At 37.0% G+C, this 24,026-nt stretch overlaps 1 pseudogene; it reads left to right on the plus strand.

Moving 5' to 3' along the window:
- Positions 1-628: 628 nt before the first annotated feature.
- On the plus strand, positions 629-752 carry LOC116870897 (annotated as a pseudogene).
- Positions 753-24,026: the final 23,274 nt, after the last annotated feature.

Raw genomic sequence — 24,026 nt, forward strand, 5'->3', positions numbered from 1 at the left:
GCTTGCTGCTCTCATAAATCTGGAGCCAAGTGCAGCCCAGTCTCCACCTGCTTTCTTCTCCAGAGTCCTTGTGCAAATCTCTCCTTCCAAACGGGGCTCGCCCTTCTCTTCTCCCAGTTCTGCCCTTTCCCTCTAAGACCAGCTTCAGGTGAACAAAGAGCCTGGCTGCGTCTCCTATGGGCCGGTCACACTTGCTAGGTATACATATATATTATTCTCCTTGTTTTCTATTTTTCTATCATCTTAAACCCACCTGGATTTGGCTCATCTTAAGTTCTGCTCCACGGCAAACAGCAGTAAGAAATTTCAGGGCCATATTTTTCTTGCTCACCTCAAAAGGTTGCTGTGAGATAACATGTATATGAGGAACTTAGTATAAAAGGCATGACTGCAAATAAGACTAGTTCTTTTCTTGCTTATCATTACAGAAGAAGAGGGAAGAATTGATAGAAAGGGATTTACACACTTAAAAAATTTTTAAAACCTGAAATAACGTATTATTTCAACACTTTGCGGCTCATGAACTATTAACTTCAACACTTTAAGTCACCATTCACCTTTTTATACAATACACACCCTTGCTTTTCATGAACTTGGTGTCCAGCTTCACATTTAAAACACCGGAACCAGCTTCGTGCAATGGCAGTATCATAGCCAATGAGGTTTATCTGAGGCGCGATTATTGCTAATTAAAACACTGGAACCATCTTTCTCAACGTGATTTTTTTTTATGATTTTTTTCTTTTTTAAACTTCCTTTTGCCACTTGCCTTTTAATCCTTTCAGCTTTCTGGAATTTTTCCTTTGAGTATCTGCTGCTCCTTTAAGCTCAAAGTCTGAATTATTTCCTTCAAAATTTGAAGAGTATGATTTATTGATCTCTCTAATTTATCAGGTGTCTCAGTTTACCCATTAAAAATTATTATACAGGATCTCAAATATCCGGTTTTATGTTATTTTGGACCAAATGACCATTAATCTTTAACCTTACCAGACAGGCTATTATGTCCCACTTTGAGCCTAGCATGAGAGAAGAGTAGAGCTAGAGGCTCAGGGAGGTAGATTCCTTGGTTCTATGTCTTAAAAATTTCAAGTGAGTTACTTAGTCCTTCTGAGCTTCAGCATTTCAAAGAACTGCTGAAAAAATGTAAGATAACATAGGTAAGGATCCATCAAAATGCCTGGCAAATAGTGAATATTCAATGATAGTTCACAAAGTGATAGTTTCCACTTTGGGCTATGATGCAGTAGCTTGCAGCAGACCAACGATGTTCCCACTGAGAGCAGCCCCAAAAATCTGAAATATTTAGATCCTCCTCACCCCAAATATCAGAGGGCTTGTAAGGCAACTGGGACTTAAATGATTATGTTCAGAGAAGAATGCTTTTTGAGACAAACCAAACTCTATGCTGGGTGTGAAGCCTACTTAAGATTTTCTCTCTCCCTCTCCCTTCGCCCTCCCTCCTTACCTCCCCCCACCCCCGGCTCGTGCTCGCTTGCTCTCTCTCTCTCTCTCTCTCTCTCTCTCAACAACAGTAAAATAAATAAAGATTAGGACATTCACAAGCAACTGTATATGTGGGAAAATTAGAAAGTGACTGTTCACACCCAAGAAAAGGTGCAGGCTCGGGAAAGACCTGAGAAGATCTTAAGTTTGCCCCTAAGGCGGATCCTTGGAACAAAGACAGTCTGCAACAATAAAGAGCAATAAACAAAAACAATAATTGAAACCTTGGGAAAGGAGAAAAATCTGATTTCCAGGTTATCACATTATTAGATTCAAATGTTTCGCTTTCTTTCTTTTCTTTTTTTTTTAAGATTTTATTTATTTATTTGACAGAGATAGACACCCTGAGGGAGGGAACAGAAGCAGGGGGAGTGGGAGATGGAGAAGCAGGCTTTTGGCCAAGCAGAGAGCCCGATGTGGGGCTTGATCCCAGTACTCTGAAATCACGACCTGAGCCAAAGGCAGATGCTTAACAACTGAGCCACCCAGGCACTCCAAACATTAGGCTTTCAACAAAAAATCACTAGGCATACGAAGAAACAGAAAAGTAATGCTTATTAAAAGTAAAAAAAATAAATAAATAAACAAAAAGCATTCCTGGAAAAGATTTGACAGAAGACCTACTAGAAAAGGTATTAAAACCACCATTGTCATAAATATGTTCAAATAACTACAGGAAGATGTAGAGAAAGTAAAAAAAAAATGAGGTGTGAACAGAATGACATTATCAACAAAGAAAAAGAAAACATAAAAAGGAGTCAAAAAGAAATTCTGGAGCTGAAAAGTACAGTAACTAAAATGATAAATTCACTAGAAGAATTCAAAGGCATATTTGAGCAGGCGGAGGAGAAAATCCACAAACTTGAAGGTAGAATGGTGGAAATTATCAAATGTGAAGAACAGAAGGAAAAAAAAAATTGAAGAAAAGTGAACATAGCCTAAGTGACCTGTGGGCCACTATCAAGCAGGTCATTTACGCGTTGTAAGAGTTCCAGGAGAAGAGAAAGAGAAAGGGACAGAGAGAATATCTGAAGAAACAATGGTTGAAAACTTCCCAAATTTGAGGAAAGACATGAATATAAATATCTAAGAAGCTCAACATTCTCCAGATAAGATGAACTCAAAGAGACTCACACTGGGACACATCATAATCAAACTTTCAAAAGCCAAAGATAAAACAATAATCTTGAAGCAGCACAAGAGAAGCAGCTAACCACATACAAGGGATCCACAATACAAGTATGAGCAGATTTTTTTCGTCAGAAATTTTGGAGGTGAGAAGACAATGGTTCAATATATTCAAAGTGCTCAACATGGGGGAGAAATCATCAACCACGGATCCTGTATCAAACAAAACTATCCTTCAAAAGTGAGGGAGAAATTAAGACATTTCCAAATAAGTAAAATCTGATGGAGTTCATTTCAACTAGAACTGCCTTATAAGAAATACTCATAGGAATCCTTCCAGGTGAAATGAAAGGAAACTAGACAGTAAATTCAAGCCATTTGCAGAAACAAGTATCTTCATAAAGTTAAATACAAAGGCAGTTATAAAAGTTAGTATTATTTTAACGGTGGTTTGTAATTTCACTTTTCCTGTTCCACATTACTTAAAAGAAAAGACTAGTGTATTTTTTTTTAAAGATTTTATTTATTTATTTGACAGAGAGATCACAAGCAGGCAGAGAGAGGAGGAAGCAGGCTCCCTGCTGAGCAGAGAGCCCCATGCGGGGCTCGATCCCAGGACTCCGAGATCATGACCTGAGCCGAAGGCAGTGGCTTAACCCACTGAGCCACCCAGGCGCCCCAAAAGACTAGTGTATTTTTTAAGGTTATTATCTAAAAGCTAGTGTCACTGTAACTTTGGCTTGTAACTCTACATGCTGCTTTATATATGATTTATAAGACTAATGCATTCAAAAGAATTATTAGTTTAGCTTTTGGGGCACACAATGTAAATGATGTAATTTTGTGACACCCACCACCAGGAGAGGTAGTGACAGAGCTGTAAAGGAGCAGAATTTGTATTTCACTGAAGTTAAACTGATATAAATTTAAATTACAGTGTTTGAACTTTAGGATGTCAAATGTGATCCCCATGGTCACCACAAAGAAAATAGCTACAGAATATATACAAAAGGAAATGAGAAGTAAATTTAAATGTTTGACTATAAAAAATTTAAACACAAAAGCAGATAGTAATGTGAGAAATGAGGGACGAAAAAGCTGTAGGGCCTATAGAAAAAAAACAGCAAAATGACAGAAGTAAGTCCCTCCTTACCAGTAAACAGATTAAACTCTCCAATCAAAAGACAGAGACTGGTGGAAAGGAAATAATGTGTGATCGAACCATATGCTGTCTGCAAGAGACTTACTTTAAATCCAAATCAGAGACTGAAAGTGAAAGGATGGAAGAAGATATTTCATCAAATAGTAACCAAAAAAGAGCAAAAGTGGCTTTGGGATATTAGACAAAATAGGCTTTATATCAACATAGGTTAAAAGAGATGAATAAGAGCACTGTATATTAATAAAAGTTTCAACACAGCAAGAATATATAACAATTATAAGCATTTATATACCTAATGACAGACCAGCAAAATACAGGAAGCAACAACTGACAGAATTATGGGGAGAAGTAAACAGCTTTACAATCGCAGGAGACGTCAATGCTTGACTCTCAAGAGCAGACAGAAGTAGATAGAAGATAAGGAAACAGAGGTGTTGAATCACACCATAGAGCAATTAGATGGAACAGGCCTCACAGAGCACTCTACTTGACGACAGGAGCACTCGCACCCCTCTCCAGTGCACACAGCGCAATTTCCAGGGTAGACCACATGTTAGCCACAAATCAGGTCTCAGCAGATCGAAATGACAGGTATCATCCAAATTTTCCCGACCACAACAAGATGAAATTAGCAATCAACAACAGAAGCAAAACTGGAAAGTTCACAAGTTAAACAATAGACTTTCAAATAAACAATACTATTTGTAACAGACTTAAACTGCAAATAATCCAAATATTCAATATTATGAATATATAGCATGATGTCGATATAACTGAATATTACCTGTTGGTACGTGAAATAATATGATCGAGGCTCACAGAGATGGTGTTGATAGGAAAATGTCAGACATAAAGAACACATTTTGTTTGTTTCTCTTACGTTAAAAAAAAGCCAGTTCTCTTCATATTCCACTTCTCAAGCTGAAGACATCCCACATTATATTTTTTACAGGAACTATAATTCAAGCAAGAAATTGGAGACCTAGTTCTTGCCATTTATCTACTGTTTGTCTTCCACAGAGAATTTCTGTAAGGATGAGTAGAGGCATGTAAGAAAAAAAAAAAAACCTTAAAACAGAATATTAGTTGGTTTAACAAGTATCAAATATCCTTACAAATTGCCTTCTGGTATGTAGCAGGATCTTAAATATATTTTTGTGTGTTCAATTAAGTGATACACTAAGTATATAGCACTGAAAACAGATGTCTAAAATATACAGGCCATGAAATTTCCTCCTAGCTATGCAGCCATTAACATTAACCTCAATCTCCTAACTTTGGAACTGCAGTAATAGCAATAATTGCTATCATTTGATGAGTATTTACTATATGCCAAATACTGTGTTCCATTTTATATTCCATATTACTTCATTTAATCTTCACAATAATCCCAGAAAGTAGGTTTTACTATCCCCTTTTGCCAATAAGGAAACCAAGGTTAAGTAATTTTCCCAGGGTAGGAGAGGGCACTCAGCCATGATTAGAACCTGGTTCTCTGACCACAATTAGGCGTGTGCTGCCAATGACCCTCACAGATGGTGTGTCATGCTGGTGTGTATCAGTGATTTACAGAAATGCCAATGCAATAATCTGAACCTGTAAATGTAAGGGGTTTTTTTTAAGATTTTTTTTTTTTAATTTGACAGAGAGAGATCATAAGTAGACAGAGAGGCAGGCAGAGAGAGAGGGAGAAGCAGGCTCCCTTCCGAGCAGAGAGCCTGATGCGGGGCTCAATCCCAGGACCCTGACATCATTACCTGAGCCAAAGGCAGAGGCTTAGCCCACTGAGCCACCCAGGTGCCCTAAATGTAAGTTTTAATACAAACTCAGCCTCAGGAGTTCCCTGCTTACCTCCCTTGGCCCCTACTTTACTCTCACTTGACCCTCTTGAGTATACTATAGCAGCAATTAAAAAACTAGAAATATCAGGAGGAAGAAGAGGACATCAGTCCCTTTGTTTATCTCACCAAAAGGTCCCTATCCCCAAATTGGGTTACCATTGAGTATTTTGGAGCCTCTCTTTGCTTTCTTCCCCTGGGAATGGAGTAGAGAAAAGTTGTACAGTAGCATTCAGACTTACTATTTTTCTTGGTGGAAAAATGGAAAAGAATTATAAAACGTAGGGTTAAATATCCTATAAATCAAAGTATACTTGTACTTAGATTACTTTTTCTTACCCAGCTCTTGTTTGAAAGGTTCCAATTTTTTTTGTAATAAAGATTCCTTTGCCATATTTTTTTTTATCAAGTAATTATCAAAAGCATGTTCCTCAGTTGCTAGGAGTCAGACTCTTATTCTTAGACCATAGGAAAGACTTGTTATCATGACCTTGGACTGTGTTGGTGAAATGTGCTCTTTCTGAAGATAAGAGTCTCATTGAAAAATGAATCTATACTTCCACAGGTTGAAGAAGAATTTCAGCTACTGATCCTGCTGTAGCAAGACAACTAATAAAAACCTTGAACCCATTACTCATGTATGAGAACAAAGAGAGCTTTATTGAAGATCAAATAAAAGTATAAATAGTGAGTCAGGCAACACATTAAGTGAAGATTCCAGCATTCTTTTTTGCTCACATTGCTTTTAATGATATTTGAGATTAAAGGTTCAATAGAATTCAACACAGTGACCTTAAAAAACTTGATTTTCTATATTTGCAGATTCTAACTATTCACCTCAAAACTTCACTTCTCAACAAGATGTCTGTCTTCATTTTATTTTTCACGCCTGTCTGTCTCAGTCTTAACCAGCAAGATATGTCCCTTTTTAAATCTCTCAGACCTTTCTGCATTGGATAGTCATTCATTTACTTACTCAACTCAACATGTGTTGATTGCCTACTGACCCTAAGGATTAAAACAAGCAATCAAGTGGGGCTGCCTGGGTGGCTCAGCGGGTTAAGCCTCTGCCTTCAGCTCAGGTCATGATCTCAGGGTCCTCGGATCAAGTCCCACATCAGGCTCTCTGCTAGGCAGGGAGCCTGCTTCCTCCTCTCTCTCTCTCTACTTGTGATCTCTCTCTCTGTCAAATAAATAAAATCTTCAAAAAAAAACAAGCAAACAAACAAAAAAAAAACAGGTTTGCTCATGGTATGTTCACTGTCTAAGAGGGGAGATAAACACTCTGAAATTCAGACAATGATTTGGCAGAGTAAATGATTGAACATTATATTTTTCAAATAAAAAAAGTAATTTCTTTAATTTCTAAAATTGATCTAGTCCCAAGCCCTTCATCCAGCAGGACCAAGAAAAACTCAAATTCAGTATTTAATGGTATCTCAGAGTTCTAGAGCCAAATAGTCTCTCCAAGATAATTCAGTCTCTTTGGGGATTCTGGTGCTCCTCTTTCCACTTGCTTTCCATCCCCCTGGCTTTCCTCTAGGAGCATCTAAGCACATCAGGGAGGGGTTTCAAGCCTCAAAGATACTGGGGAGAGAGATTCTAAGATCCACAAATAGGATCCACAATCCATAGATAAGTCCTGTTTTGATTACTAGGTCTTCTGTATGGGACCAATTTCTGGCCTCCCTTTTGCAGGTATTATTAATGAACATATACTTTCTTTCTCTTAGGTGGTTAAATCAATATTCACGTTGGTTCCCTAAGGCCCACTTGGACTCTATCCAGTATACCCCTCTCCATTTCAGCCCCCTGGGTCCAGCTCCCCAGTGCCAGGATCCTTTTCATAAGTCTCCTCATCCTGTGCCATACCATAAAAGTCCAATGGCTCAACTCAATTACTTTCTTTACCTCCTACCTCCCACACCATGGGGCTTGTGAATTTCTGGATCTCTTCTATACATTAAAGGAGTCTTCAGAGGGCTAACTCAGGCCTCCTAAGCAAATCAAGACTTTCCATCTTTTTTTTGTTAATATTTATTTATTTATTTATTTGAGAGAGAGAGAAAAAGGGGGGAGGGGGAGAGGGAGAGAGAATCTCAAGCAGACTCCCCACTGAGTGTGGAGTCTATCATGGGGCTTGATCCCACGACCCTGAGATCATGACCTGAACCTAAATCAAGAGTCAGACACCCAAACAACTGAGCCACCCAGGTGCCCTTGTTTTTTCTTGATATAGAATAAAATTCTGTGAGGTTATCTCTTTCTGGATTTCTAAATAGGAAATAGAGGGAAAAGCTCTTGAGGTTGGGGGATATGGTGGGGAGGTGCTCTATGGGAGAAGGCCTGAGAAACTGATTCTGACCACTTAATAAGCATAATTAAAACTAGAATTACAAAGGAAAGTCATATTGACTTCAGATGAACATGGCAGGCTGAGCAGGCAAACCCCAAACCAAGGAAAAGGAATGCCTGAGCCAGAAAGGAAGTCCTGAAGAAATCCCATGAAAAATAATTCGCACAGAGGAGGAGGAGTCAAGATGGTGGAAGACTGGCAGACTGAGATGACATCAGGTCGCAGGAGTTAAGTTAGATAGTTATCAAACCATTGGGAACACCTACAAACCCAACAGGAGATTGAAGAGAATATCAACAGTTCTAGAAACAGAAAATTGACTGCTTTCTGAAAGGTAGGACGTGTGGAGAAATAAATCTGAAGTGATGGGAAGATAGACCGTGGTGGGAGGGGCAAACTCCTGGCAAGCGGTGGAGCAATGGAGCACAAAATTTGAACTTTTAGAAGTCTGCTCCACTGAGGGATGTTGCTCCAGAGGCTAGTGGGGGTGGAGCCCTCACGGGGACAGTCTGGTCTTAGGTCCTGCGGGGTCACAGAAGGACCAGGGGTGTCTGAGTGTCCCAGAGCTGCCAGGTATCAGAGCGGGGAGGCTGGCTGCAGAGATGGAGCCGAGGAATGAGCTATCAGCTTGGGGCTACCTTAAACTGTGACCCACGGTACAATCAGGCCACTGCTCTTTAAGCAGGGACCCCACAAATGGCAGATCTGGGGAGATCCACCTTCATCCACTGGAAGAGCAGACCAGTAGGAATCTGCTGGGTTTGGAGACTCCAAATGGGGCCGTGCACCAGAGATAGAAATGCTTGGTCACAGGCTGGGTGAGCCTGAGTGCAGCTGGAGTCCAGGGGGACGTGAGGGAATGATGGCTTTTCTCCAAGGGTGCACTGAGGAGCGGGGCACCAGGCTCTTAGCTCCTCCGGCCATAGACCGGCCATCTTCATTCCCGTCCTCCAGAGCTCTACGGAAAGTGCTCAGGGAACAAAAGTTCCAGAGAGCGAACCCGAACAGATTGCTTAGCCTGGCCCCTGGCAAGGGTGTTGTGGTTCTGCCTCCGGCAAAGACATTTGAGAATCAGGGCAACAGGCCCTCCCTGCAGAAGATCAGCAAGAACATCCAGCTAAGACCAAGCTCACTGATTAAGCAGAAGAGTGGATTCCAGAGGAGGAGAAAGCAAAGCATGGAATTCATGGCTTTCTCCCCATGATTCTTTGGTCTTGCAAAGATAATTAATTTTTTTAATTTTAATTTTAATTTTTTCCTATTCTAATTTTTAACTTTTCTCTTTCCTCTTTTAACATTTTTTAACTACTTTATCTTAACAATACCTTTCTTAAAAAAAAGTTGCACAGTGCTTTGTTCAAGTCCCAAGCCTGACCAAATTCTCTCCACTTTCTTTTTCTTTCTTTTTGAGCCAACTTATCAATTCCTTTTTTAGATTTTTTAAAAAATTTTTCATCTTTACACTCATATTCCATCCCTTCAACATGTTTATCCATATATATATATATATATATATATATATATATATATAAAAGTTTTTTTTTATTTTTATGTATATATATATATTTATATAAACTAAATTTTTTTTTTCTTTAAACTTCTTTTTACCCCTCCTTTTCTTCTTTTCTTCTCCCCCCAATTTGGGGTCTCTTCTGATTTGGTTAGTGTACATTTTTCTGGAGTCTTTTCCACCCTTATAGTATTATATTCTCTTATTCATATATTCTTATCTGGATAAAATGACAAGATGGAAAAACTCACCACAAAAAAAAAAAAAAAAAAAAAAAAAAAAGAACATGAGGGGCGCCTGGGTGGCTCAGTGGGTTAAAGCCTCCCAGGGTCCTGGGATCCAGCCCCACATAGGGATCTCTGCACAGCAGGGAGCCTACTTCCTCCTCTATCTCTGATCTGTCTGTCAAATAAATAAATTAAAAAAAAAAAAAAAAAGCAAGAGGCAGTACCGAAGGCTAGGGACCTAATCAATACGGACATTGGTAATATGTCAGATCTAGAGTTCAGAATGACGATTCTCAAGGTGCTAGCTGGGCTCAAAAAAGGCATGGAAGATATTAGAGAAACCATATCTGGAGAAATAAAAGCTCTTTCTGGAGAAATAAAAGAACTAAAAACTAACCAATATGAAATGAAAAAAAGCTATTAATGAGGTACAATCAAAGTTGGAGGCTCTTACTGCTAGGATAAATGAGGCAGAAGAGAGAATTAGTGATATAGAAGACAAAATGACTGAGAATAAAGAAGCTGAGCAAAAGAGAGAAAAACAACTACTGGACCATGAGGGGAGAATTCGAGAGATAAGTGATACCATAAGACAAAACAACATTAGAATAATTGGGATTCCAGAAGAAGAAGAAAGAGAGAGGGGAACAGAAGGTATATTGGAGCGAATTATTGTAGAGAATTTCCCTAATATGGCAAAGGGAACAAGTATCAAAATACAGGAGGTGCATAGAACCCCCCTCAAAATCAATAAGAACAGGTCCACATCCCTTCATCTAATAGTAAAACTACAAGTCTCACAGACAAAGAGAAAATCCTGAAAGCAGCCCGGGACAAGAAGTCTGTAACATACAATGGTAAAAATATTAGATTGGCAGCAGACTTATCCACAGAGACCTGGCAGGCCAGAAAGAACGGGCATGATATATTCAGAGCACTAAATGAGAAAAACATGCAGCCAAGAATACTATATCCAGCTAGGCTGTCATTGAAAATAGAAGGAGAGATAAAAAGCTTCCAGGGCAAACAAAAACTAAAAGAATGTGTAAACACTAAACCAGCCCTACAGGAAATATTGAAAGGGGTCCGCTAAGCAAAGAGAGAGGCTAAAAGTAGTAGACCAAAAAGGAACAGAGATAATATACAGTAACAGTCACCTTACAGGCAATACAATGGCACTAGATTCTTATCTTTCAATAGCTACCCTGAATGTAAGTGGACTAAATGCCCCAATCAAAAGACACAGGGTATCAGAATGGATAAAAAACCAAAACCCATCAATATGCTGTCTACAAGACACTCATTATAGACCCAAAGACACTTCCAGATTTAAAGTGAGGGGGTGGAAATCCATTTACCATGCTAATGGACATCAAAAGAAAGCTGGGGTGGCAATCCTTATATCAGACAAGTTAGATTTTAAGCCAGAGATTATAACAAGAGACGAGGAAAGACACTATATCATACCTAAAGGGTGTGTCCAACAAGAAGATCTAACAATTTTAAATATCTATGTCCCTAACATGGGAGCAGCCAACTATATAAGCCAATTAATAACAAAATCAAAGAAACACATCGACAATAATACAATAATAGTAGGGGACTTTAACACCCCCCTCACTGAAATGGACAGATCATCCAAGCAAAAGATCAACAAGGAAATAAAGGCCTTAAATGACACACTGGACCAGATGGACATCACAGATATATTCAGAACATTTCATCCCAAAGCAACAGAATACACATTCTTCTCTAGTGCACATGGAACATTCTCCAGAATAGATCACATCCTGGGTCACAAATCAGGTCTCAACCAGTATCAAAAGATTGGGATCATTCCCTGCATATTAGCAGACCACAATGCTCTGAAGCTAGAACTCAATTACAAGAGAAAAGTTGGAAAGAACCCAAATACATGGAGATTAAAGAGCATCCTACTAAAGAATGAATGAGTCAACCAGGAAATTAAAGAAGAATTGAAAAAATTCATGGAAACAAATGATAATGAAAACACAACTGTTCAAAATCTATGGGACACAGCAAAGGCAGTCCTGAGAGGAAGATATCTAGTGATACAAGCCTTTCTCAACAAACAAGAAAGGTCTCAAATGCACAGCCTAACCCTACACTTAAAGGACCTGGAGAAAGAACAGCAAAGAAAGCCTAAACCCAGCAGGATAAGAGAAATAATAAAGATCAGAGCAGAAATCAATGAAGTAGAAACTAAAAAAAACAGTAGAACAAATCAACAAAGCTAGGAGCTAGTTCTTGGAAAGAATTAATAAGATTGATAAACCCCTGGCCAGAAGTATCAAAAAGAAAAGAGAATTCACCCAAATAAATAAAATCATGAATGAAAGAGGTGAAATCCCAACCAGCACCAAAGAAGTACAAACAATTATAAGAACATATTATGAGCAACTATACTCCAGAAAATTTGACAATCTGGAAGAAATGGATGCATTCCTAGAGATGTATAAACTACCAAAACTGAACCAGGAAGAAATAGAAAACCTGAACAGACCCATGACCAGTAAGGAGATTGAAGTAGTCATCAAAAATCTCCCAAGAAATAAGAGCCCAGGGCCAGATGGCTTCCCATGGGAATTTTAACAAACGTTTAAAGAAGAATTAATTCCCATTCTCCTGAAACTGTTCCAAGAAATAGAAATGGAAGGAAAACTTCCAAAATCATTTTATGAGGCCAGCATTACCTTGATCCCCAAACCAGACAAAGATCCCATCAAAAAAGAGAATTACAGACCAATATCCTTGATGAACACAGATGCAAAAATTCTCACCAAAATACTAGCCAATAGGATCCAACAGTACGTTAAAAGGATTATTCACCATGACCAAGTGGGATTTACTCCAGGTCTGCAAGGTTGGTTCAACATCTGCAAATCAATCAATGAGATACAATACATTAATAAAAGAAAGAACAAGAACCATATGATACTCTCAATAGATTCTGAAAAAGCATTTGACAAAGTACAGCATCCTTTCTTGGTCAAAAATATTCAAAGTGTAGGGATAGAGGGTACATACCTCAATATCATCAAAGCCATCTATGAAAAGACCTACAGTGAATATCATTCTCAATGGGGAAAAACTGAGAGCTTTTCCACTAAGGTCAGGAACATGGCAGGGATGTCCACCATCACCCCTGCTATTCAGCATAGTACTAGAAGTCCTAGCCTCAACAATCAGATAACAAAAAGAAATGAAAGGCATCCAAACCAGCAAAGAAGAAGTCAAACTATCACTCTTTGCAGATGATATGATACTATATGTGGAAAACCCAAAAGACTCCACTCCAAATCTGCTAGAACTTGTACAGGAATTCAGTAAAGTGTCGGGATATAAAATCAGTGCACAGAAATCAGCTGCATTTCTATACACCAACAACAAGACAGAAGAAAGAGAAATTAAGGAGTCAATCCCAACTACAATTGCACCCAAAACCCTAAGATACCTAGGAATAAAACTAACCAAAGAGGCAAAGAATCTGTACTCAGAAAACTACGAAGTACTCATGAAAGAAATTGAGGAAGACACAAAGAAATGGAAAAATGTTCAATGCACCTGTGGGGCTAATAATACATTATATGTTAATAAAAATAAAAAAATAAATTATTTGCACCAAGTTTTCCTCTAGAGACTTGATCTTCTCCTTGCTGTAAATTTTCTTAATTTCACTAGTTTGAATAAATGTGGGCTTTTTTATGACCTACTGAGGATTTGATATGTTCCTTTTCATGTGTTTTTTCAGTTTTGGAAAAAAATTTAGTTATTATTTCTACCATTATCTTTCTCCCATTTTCTATGTGCCTTCTGCCTGGAATTTTTTTTCAAGTATATATTGGAATTGGTGATTACATCCTTCATGTTCCTAACTTTTCTATCCTATATTGTATCTATTTCTCTGTATTGTGTTTTGAGTGATTTGATTTCCTCAGATCTGTTTTCTGCTTTATGAGTTCTTTCTTCAGCAGGATCTAGTCTGTTGTTCAACCTATCTACTGAGTTACTTTGTTACAATGACTACCTATGTTAACTAGTTCTTTCTTATTGTCTCCTGTTCTTGCCTAATGATTGCTATCACCTTTTTTATTTTTTTAAATACTCTGAACATATTTATTAATCTCCCTTAGATGGCTTTACTATCTTTCTTTATGGTAAAAAAAAAAATTTCGGGGCACCTGGGTAGCTGAGTGGGTTAAAGCCTCTGCCTTCAGCTCAAGTTGTGATCCTAGGGTCCTGGGATTAAGCCCTACATCAGGCTCTCTGCTCAGCAGGGAGTCTGCTTCCCCTTCTCTTTCTCTCTGCCTGCCTTTCTGCCTATTTTTGATCTCTATCAAATAAATAAATAAATAGACTCTTCTAAAAAAATTCCCATTTATTCACCCAATGGCTTCTGTAAAGTTGGCTTGCTCATTTTTTAATATTTGTGATGCTATTATGAGTAAATACAAAAATAATCACTAAATTGTTGTAATTAAAAATCAAGCTAAGCCAAAAATCTAGACAAAAATTATCTGGAAAATCAGAGTGTGGAGTTAATCATTCTAAGGCTTTTGCACTGTTGGTAGGAAGATACTGATAATGATTAATTTTAAACTGCTAAATTAAGGTAAATTGAGTTTATATGTTACAAATCTGAGGTTAACCATTAAAAGAATATAAATTGATGCATAATTCTAAAACCACAAAAGGAAAAAAAAGAATTAAGAAAATTCAACAAAATCAATAAAAAGCAAAAAAAAAAAAAAAACCGAGAGAAAATATAGAGAAGCACAGTAAATATAAAACACAAAATCAAGTATATAGTATTCAAATTCTACAAACAGATTTAAATTAATTATTAAATGTCAGAATTGGTCGGACAATATTTAGAGGAAAATTCCAGGAATATACCAAGAAGAGATACACTTAAAGCAAATTATACCAACAAGATAAATGAGTCCTGAGGATGTAATATAGCATGGTGACTATAGTTAAAACGATATTATATTTCACATCTGAAAGTTGCTGAAAGAGTAAATTTTTAAAAAATTGTAACTAAGTGTGGTGATAGATGCTAATGAAACTTAGTTTAATCATTTCACAAAATATATCAAATCATTATGTTGTATTTCTAAAACTAATACAGTATTTTTGTGTCAATTATATCTCAGTTTAATAAAGAGTAAATTATAACTGAAGGCTAAAAAATAAGAGTATGGAAATATTAATAAGGGAAGGGATTAAATAAAATCTGGTTTAGTCACATGATAAAATACCAAACAGCACCTATAAACAACTAATCTCTCCATATCAAGATGTATAAATATGTCAATCTATCTACAGGTCCAGTAACATAGCCTTTGAAAATTGAGTATAGAAGATGCAGAAGTATACATCAGCATGGTAGTATCATAACTATTTCCATAAGTGCTTTAAAAACATAAAATAATACTGTATAATGTTCACGAGTTTGTAGATTTGTAAGATTTAAAATTGTAGAGTTGACAGAGTCACATCAAGTTCATGATAATGGTTGCCTTTATGAAAAGAAGGAGAAAAAGTATCATGGAACAAGAAACAGATAACTTCAATTTCATGTATTTTTTGCCAAAAAATAAGGAAAAGTAAAAATAATACACTAATTAATAAAGTAGTAATAACAACAGGTGTATTATTATTAAAAACACATCATATGGGCAAGATGTATGTATTATCATAATATAATTTATTTAAGAAAAAAGAGAATAGAAGGAACTTATAATAATTGATAAGAAGAATGTAAAAAAAATGAGAATTTATCCTATAGTTCTATGTAAATAACTAGAAAGTAAATAAGCAATGTTTTAACAAAATAAAAACAAAATATATCAACCCTAGAAAAGGCAGAAATATTTACTAGGTCAAAATTCATGGAATAATAAGGAAATTTACTAAGTAATTGTCCCTTCAAAAGACACTGGAGTCAAGTAATTTTATGGGTGCATGCATCCAAACATGCAGGGAACAAATAATTCTGGGTCATTTAAGTTATTCTAGAACATAGAGAAAGAGGGAATGTTTCTAATTTCTTTTTTATATTGAGAGCTAACAAAACTCTGATACCAAAATTTTACCGAGAAAGCACAAAAACCAAAGGACTCATCAATTTCCTAAATAAAATATTAACTAAACAACCTAAAATATTTCTTAAAAGACTAAGCTATAATGACTAAGCAGGATTTGTTCTAAGAATGGAGTGGTTTGATATTAGGATATGTATTACAGTTCTAATTCAAAAGAAAATCATCAGAAGAGATACTGAAGAGATATTTAATACAGTTCAGTATCTATTCTCAATAAAACTTTAAAAATAGGATTAGAGAGTAACTGTTTAACATGGTAAGATGCGTAGCTTAAAATAATTGAACAATATCATGCCTCATGATGTAACTCTACAGAAATTCCCATCAAAGTTAGGAATGATGAGAAGAGCCTATGATCACAAAGATTGTGTAAGATTGTCCAGGAAATGCCAGCTAACACAAGTAAATAAGAAAACTAGGGAATGGTTTAACAATATTGGAAAAAGGAAGCAAATTTATCAAATGTTATAAAATGATATGATTGTCCACTTCAATAACCAGAGAAAATCAACAGAAAAGAAAACCCTTAGAAATCAATGAATTCAATAATGTAGCCAGTTAGAAATTAAATATTAAAAGTTCCATAGTAGGGGCACCTGGGTGGCTCAGTGGGTTAAGCCTCTGCCTTCGGCTCAGGTCATGATCTCAGGGTCCTGGGATCGAGCCCCGCATCGGGTTCTCTGCTCGGCAGTGAGCCTGCTTCCCCCTCTCTCTGCCTGCCTCTCTGTCTACTTGTGCTCTCTCTCTCTCTCTGTCAAATAAATAAATAAATAAAATCTTTAAAAAAAAAAAATAAATAAAATAAAAGTTCCATAGTTTTCCTACATTCCAAATATAGTCAGGGACGCACCTGAATGGTGCAGTCTATTAACTATCCAACTCTTGATTTCAGCTTAGGTCACGATCTTAAGGGTGGTGAGATCTACGCCCGCCCACCCCGGGGTATGGATTCGTACTCAGTAGGGAGTCTGCTTGAGATTTTTCTCTCCCTCTGCCCCCACCCCCGCTCATGCTCTTTCACTCCCTCTCTTTCTAAAATAAATAAATGAATATTAAAACAGACAAATATAGTCAGATATAATATATGATGTTAAATAAAACACCCTAATCATAATGGTAATAAAGTGCCAAATATCTAAGGATAAAATGAAAAAGAAATGTATAGGGCTTACAAAAGGTAAACTATACTTTTGAAGGACATCAAAGGAGACTTGCTTTGAAGAGAACCATAACACATCCTCAGATTAAACCACCTCAGTGTGGTAAAAATGTCAATTAGTCCTAAATCAATCAGTAAATTTTATTTGCTCCCAACAGAAATTACTTTTTTCTCCCAATTTGCCAAAATTGCTTTAGAGTTAAGCCAAAACAGAGGTACAGGAAAAGTCCAATTTTCTAAAGGGTATTCTGGCAAATTGTATTTTAAAAATTGTATGCTTTGACATAATAATTCAGCTTTTAGAAATAAATCCTGAAAACATAATTAGCAGGAGCACAACAATCTATACACAAGAATATCCATAATAGCATTTTTTATAATGCAAAAATGTGGAAAGAACCAAGTAATCAGATAATGACTAAATACATTATAAGTTTAATTAACTACTATGCAGCTATCAAAATAGTGAAGTCACTGGTGTATACTGGTTTGAGATGATGTTCATAATGTAGGAGTTTTTGTTGTTATTTTAAAATTTTAATTCCAGTACAGTTAACATACAGTGTAATATTAGTTTCAGGTGTACAACATAGTGATTCAATAATTCCATATATCACTCTGTGCTCATCACAAGTGCACAGTGTGATCCCTAGCACCTGTTTTATTCATTCCCCCACCCACTTCCCCTGTGGCAGTCATCAGTTTGTTCTCTGTAGTTAAGAGTCTGTTTCTTGGTCTGCTCATCTTTTTTTCCCCTTTGCCCATTTGTTTTGTTTCTTAAATTCCACATATAAGTGCATTCATATGGTATTTGTCTTGCTCTGACTGACTTACTTCACTTAGCATCTTAGCATAATACTCTAGCTCCATCCATGTCCTTGCAAACACACACACACACACACACACACACGCACACACACACGCACACCCCCCCCCCCCACATCTTCTTTATCCATTTATCTATCAATGGACACTTGGATGGCTCTCATACTTTGGCTATTGTAAATAATGCTGCTATAAACATAGGGATGCATGTCTTCCTTCAAATTAAGGGTTTTGAACCTTTTGAGTAAAGACCCAGTAGTGCAATCACTGGATTGTAGAGTAGATCTATTTTTAACTTTTTGAAGAATATCCATATTGTTTTCCATAGTGGCTCCACAACTTCACATTCCCACCAACAGTGCAAGTGGTTTCCTTTTTCTTCATATGCTTGCCAACATTTGTTTCTTGAGTCCATTCTGACATGTGTGAGGTGATATCTCATTGTAGCTTTGATTTACATTTTCTTTTTTTTTTAAGATTTTTATTTATTTATTTGACAGAGTTCACAAGTAGGCAGAGAGGCAGGCAGAGAGAGAGAGGAGGAAGCAGGCTCCCCACTGAACAGGGAGCCCGATGTGGGGCTCGATCCCAGGACCCCGGGTTCATGACCCAAGTTGAAGGCAGAGGCTTTTCCCCACTGAGCCACCCAGGCGCCCCTTGATTTACATTTTCTTGATGATGAATGATACTGAGCATCTTCATGTGTTTCCTGGCCATTTGGGTAACTTCTTTGGAGAAATGTTTATGTCTTCTGCCCATTGTTAAATTAGAAATTTGGGGGGTGGGGCGCCTGGGTGGCTCAGTGGGTTAAGCCACTGCCTTCAGCTCAGGTCATGATCCCAGCGTCCTGGGATCAAGTCCGGAATCGGGCTCTCTGCTCAGCAGGGAGCCTGCTTCCCTTCCTCTCTCTCTGCCTGCCTCTCTGCCTACTTGTGATCTCTGTCTGTCAAATAGATAAATAAAATCTTTAAAAAAAAAAAAAGAAAAAGAAATTTGGGGGGTGTTGAGTTGAATAAGTTCTTTATGTATTTTGGATACTAGTCCTTTATTGGATATGTCATTTGCAAATATCTTCTCTTATTCTGTAGGTTGCCTTTTAGTTTTGTTGACTGTTTCCTTTGCTGTGAAGAAGCTTTTTATTTTTATTTTTATGTAGTCCCCATAGATTATTTTTGCTTTTATTTCTCTTGCCTCAGGAGATCTTTCTAGAAAAAGTTGCTATGGCCAATGTCAGAAATTACTGTCTGTTCTCATCTAGGATTTTTATGGTTTCAGGTCTTACATTTAGGACTTTAATCCATTTTGAATTTATTTTTGTGTATTCTTTGAGAAAGTAGTCTAGTATCTTTCTTTTGCATGTAGCTGTCCAGTTTTCCCAACACCATTTGTTGAAGGACTGTCTTTTTCCCATTGCATATTCTTTCCTTCTTTTTTGAAGATTAACTGGCCATAAAACTGTGGATTTCTTTCTGGGTTTTCTATTCTTTTCCATTGATCTATGTGTCTACTGTACCAGTGCCATACTGTTTTGATCACTATAGCCTTGTAATATAATTTGAAATCTGGAATTGTTGTACCTCCAGCTTTACTTTTCTTCTTCAAAATTGCTTTGCTTACTTGAGGTCTTTTGTGGTTCTATATAGATTTTAGGATTTTTTGTTCTAGTTCTGTGAAAAATGTTCTTAGTATATCAATAAGGATTGCATTAAATGTGTAGATTGCTTTGGGTACTATAGACATTTTAATAATATTTGCTCTTCTAATGCAGAATTATGGAATGTCTTTCCATTTCTTTGTGCCATCTTAGTTTCCTTCATCAGAGTACGAGTTTTTCACTTCTTTGGCTAGGTTTATTCCTAGCTATCTTATTATTTTGGTGCAATTGCAAATGGGATTGTTTTCTTAATTTCTTTCTGCAGCTTCATTATTAGTGTATAGAAATGCAACAGATTTGTGCATATTGATTTTGTATCTTGTGACTTTACTGAATTCACTTATCAATTCTAAGAGTTTTTTGGTGGCATCCTTAGGGTTTTCTGTATATAATATCATGTCTTCTGCAAATAGTTAAAGTTTTGCTTCTTCCTTACCAATTTGGAAGCCTTTTATTTCTTTTTGTTGTCTGATTGCTGTGGTAGCACTTCCAGTACTATGTTTAACAAAAGTGGACATCCTTGTCTTATTTCTGACCTTGGGAAAGGATTCTGTTTGCTAGTATTTATTGAGGATTTTCACATCTATGTTCATCAGCAATATTAACCTGTAGTTCTCTCTCTCTGGTGTCTTTATCTGGTTTTGGTGTCAGGGTGATACTTGACTCATAAAATAAATGTGGAAGTTTTCCTTCTTCTAGTTTTGGAACAGTTTGAGTAGAATAGGTATTAACTCTTTTTTATGTGTTTGGTAGAATTCACCTGTGAAACCATCTGGTCTTGGATTTTTTTGGTTTTGGGGAGGTTTTTTTATTACTGATTCTATTTCATTGCTGGTATCTGATCTGTTCAAGTTTTCCATTTCTCCCTGCTTCAGTTTTGGTAGATTATATGTTCCTAGGAATTTATATCCATTTCTTCTAGGTTGTCCAATTGTTGGTATATAATTTTTCATAATATTATCTAACAATACTTTGTATTTCTCTGGTGTTGGTTCTTATTTCTCCTCTTTCATTGGTGATTTTGTCTATTTGAGTTCTCTCTCTGTGTGTCTTTTTATGAGTCTGGCTAGAGTTTTACCAATTTTGTGATCTCAAGAACCATCTCCTGGTTTCACTAATCTGTTGTATTGTGCTTTTTTAGTCTCTATATCATTTATTTCTGCTCTAATCTTTATTATTTCCTTCCTTCTGCTGGTTTGGGGTTTTGTTTGTTGTTCTTTTTCTAGCTTTCATATGTGTAAGGTTAGGTTATTTGAGATTTTTCTTGCTTTCTGAGTTAAGCCTGTACTGCTATAAACTTCCCTCTTAGAACTCTTAGAACCGCTTTTGCTGTGTCTCAAAGGTTTTGAACCATTGTGTTCTCATTTTCATTTGTTCCCATGTACTTTTTTATTTCTTCTCTGATTTCCTGGTTCATCCATTCATTGTTTAGTATCATGTTATTTAAACTCCATATGTTTGTGGTCTTTCCAGATTTTTTTCTTGTGGATGACTTCTAATTTCATAGTGTTGTGGTCAGAAAGGTTGCATGGTATGACTTTGATCTTTCTGAATTTGTTAAGGCTTGTTTTGTGTCCTACTATGTGATCTATTCTGGAGAATGTTCCATGCACACCTGAAAAGAATGTGTATTCTACTGTTTTGGGATGGAATGTTCTGAATATATCTGTTAAATCCATACAGTCCAGCATATGATTCAAAGCCACTGTTTCCTTGTTGATTTTCTGTGTGAATGATCTGTGTGTTGATGTAAGTCGGGTGTTAATGTCCTCTACTATTATTGTATTATTAGTAGTATTATTATTGATTAATTCCTTTATATTGTTAGTAACTGTTTTATGTATTTGGGTGCTCCAATGCTGGGTGCATATATATTTACAATTATTCACCTTCTTGTTGGATTGTCCCCTTTATTATTATGTAATGTCATTCTTTGTCTTTTTTTATGGCCTTTGTTTCAAAGTCTGTTTTGTTCAATGTTAAGTATTGCTACTCCAGCTTTCTTTTGACATCCATTTGCATGATAGATGTTTCTCATCCCCTCACTTTCAACGTGCAGGTGTCTTTAGGTCTTTAGTAGGAGTCTCTTGTAGGCATCAAATAGATGGGTCTTGTTTTTTAATCCACTGTCACTCTATGTATTCTGATTGGAGCATTTCATTCATTTACATTTAAAAAAATTATTGATAGATATGTATTATTGCCATTTTGTTACTTGCTTTGTGTGGGTGTTTTTGTTTTTGTTTTTGTTTTAATCAGTGTTTCTCTGATCCTTTCATTTCTTTCTCTTTCATGGTCTGCTGGTTTTCTTTAGTGCTATGCTTGGATTCCTTACTCTTTATTTTGTGCATATCTATTACTGTTTTTTGATTTGTGGTTACTGTTGTGCTTTCTATTTCCAGGCCCACAGTAGTGATGTTACTTCCTCAGCTTCAAACTCACTCAGTTATGCAAAGACAGCTTCTGCTGCACAAACGAACATGAAAAAGCCATCACTGCAGGTGTAGAGATGCTTTTATAATGAATTACTGCCTCCTTACTGGGAAGCAGGAGAGACCTGCTGTGTTTGTCACTTTTTAGTTATTAGGCAATGTCTGCAGGCACTCAAGATTTCTATTCCATACTTGCCCTTTTCTGGAGCAGAAAGCAAGTGCTATAACAGCTGTGTGTGTGTTTGTTTTCTCTGGGGCAGACAGAGGCCAAAGAAACCACAAAACAGTCTAAATCACAACTCTTCCTTCACTTACGTAAGGATTACAGAAGCAGGTGCACACGACTTGTTTCTTCTGGGTGTTTAATAAGGCTTCTGAGTTTTCACACTAATAATTCATAAGAAGCCTATCATACTGTCACATGTATGGGCTGAGTGCTGTCTTAGCTACACTATAAAATCACTTTAAAACACACATATGATCAGTGTCTGGGCCCTATACATTTGATTCCTATCAGCAACATCTTTCCTCTCCTATTTGAGGATCCACAAAGTGAAGGGTCACAGCTACATGGTGTGGGTGAGGTCTATGTTGAAATAAAAGTTTCATCCTAAATGTTCTAAATTCTAAGGAGCCAAAGGGGCCAAACAGAAAATATTTGATTTTTTTAAATTTCTTTTCAGTGTAACAGAATTCATTGTTTATGCACCACACGCTCCATGCAATACGTGCCCTCCGTAATACCCACCACCAGGTTCCCCCAACCTCCCAGCCCCCGCCCCTTCAAAACCCTCAGATTGTTTTTCAGAGTCCCTAGTCTCTCACAGCTCATCTCCCCTTCCAATTTCCCTCAACTCCCTTCTCCTCTCCATCTCCCCATGTCCTCTGTGTTATTTCTTATGCTCCACAAATAAGTGAAATCATATGATAATTGACTCTCTCTGCTTGCCTTATTTCACTCAGCATAATCTCTTCCAGTCCCATCCATACTGATACAAAAGTTAGGTATTCATCTTTTCTGATGGAGGCATAATACTCCATAGTGTATATGGACCACATCTTCCTTATCCATTCGTCCGTTGAAGGGCATCTTGGTTCTTTCCACAGTTTGGTGATGGTGGCCATTGCTGCTATAAACATTGGGGTATAGATGGCCCTTCTTTTCACGACATCTGTATCTTTGGGGTAAATACCCAGTAGTGCAATTTCAGGGTCATAGGGAAGCTCTATTTTTAATTTCTTAAGGAATCTCCACACTGTTCTCCAAAGTGGCTGCACCAACTTGCATTCCCACCAACAGTGTAAGAGGGTTCCCCTTTCTCCATATCCTCTATATTTACTATAGCACCAAGAACCATAAGATACCTGGGAATAAACCTAACCAAAGAGGTAAAGGATCTATACTCGAGGAACTATAGAACACTCATGAAAGAAATGGAAGAAGACACAAAAAGATGGAAGACCATTCCATGCTCTTGGATCAGAAGAATAAACATTGTTAAAATGTCTATACTGCCTAGAGCAATCTATACTTTTAATGCCATTCCGATCAAAATTCCACCAGTATTTTTCAAAGAGCTGGAGCAAATAATCCAAAAATGTGTATGGAATCAGAAGAGAACCTGAATTGCTAAGGAAATGCTGAAAAAGAAAAAACTAGGGGCATCACGTTACCTGATTTCAAGCTTTACTACAAAGCTGTGATCACCAAGACAGCATGGGACTAGCATAAAAACAGACACATAGGCCAGTGGAACAGAGTAGAGAGCCCAGATATGGACCCTCAACTCTATGGTCAAATAACCTTCGATAAAGCAGGAAAAAATATATAGTGGAAAAAAGACAGTCTCTTCAATAAATGGTGCTGGGAAAACTGGACAGCTATATGTAGAAGAATGAAACTCGACCATTCTCTTGCACTGTACACAAAGATAAACTCAAAATGGATAAAAGACCTCAACGTGAGACAGGAATCCATCAGAATCCTAGAGGAGAACATAGGCAGTAACCTCTTCAATATCAGCCACAGCAACCTCTTTCAAGACATGTCCCCAAAGGCAAAGGAAATAAAAGTGAAAATGAACTTTGGGGACTTCATCAA

Source organism: Lontra canadensis, unplaced genomic scaffold, assembly GCF_010015895.1.
Source record: "Lontra canadensis isolate GAN:19392208 unplaced genomic scaffold, GSC_riverotter_1.0 scaffold24, whole genome shotgun sequence".
Classification (NCBI taxonomy): domain Eukaryota; kingdom Metazoa; phylum Chordata; class Mammalia; order Carnivora; family Mustelidae; genus Lontra; species Lontra canadensis.